Source organism: Tupaia chinensis, unplaced genomic scaffold (genome assembly GCF_000334495.1).
Source record: "Tupaia chinensis unplaced genomic scaffold, TupChi_1.0 Scaffold000250_1, whole genome shotgun sequence".
Taxonomy (NCBI): Eukaryota; Metazoa; Chordata; class Mammalia; order Scandentia; family Tupaiidae; genus Tupaia; species Tupaia belangeri.
Genome location: NW_006159730.1, coordinates 2285645 through 2286022, shown reverse-complemented (window position 1 = coordinate 2286022; position 378 = coordinate 2285645).

Genomic DNA, 378 nt, shown 5'->3' with positions numbered 1-378 from the left:
TGGGGATTGAGTTCTCACTTTCTCTCACTCTGTGTCCCTGTGTCTCTCCCGTAAGCACACATACCCTTGGCAAAAAAAAAAAAAAAAAATCTTAAAAAAGAAAAAAAAAAGGTTGACCTCTAATATTTGTTTTCCTATTGTATAAATAAGTAGACAGCAAAATCCAATTCTATACTCCGTCACTAACAGTCTTTAGATGTGCCCAGCATGTTTCACTAGAACGCTGGGATCTTGCTAAGGGATTCCCCTCTGTGCTAACCAGCTTCGGAGAACGAAAGCCTAGTTCAGCCCTTCCACCACCCCAGTCTCTTCCCAGGAACCCAAGGCCCCACTCCCCCAACCTGGCTGTCACTAGACAGGTGATAATTTCAAAGAGGT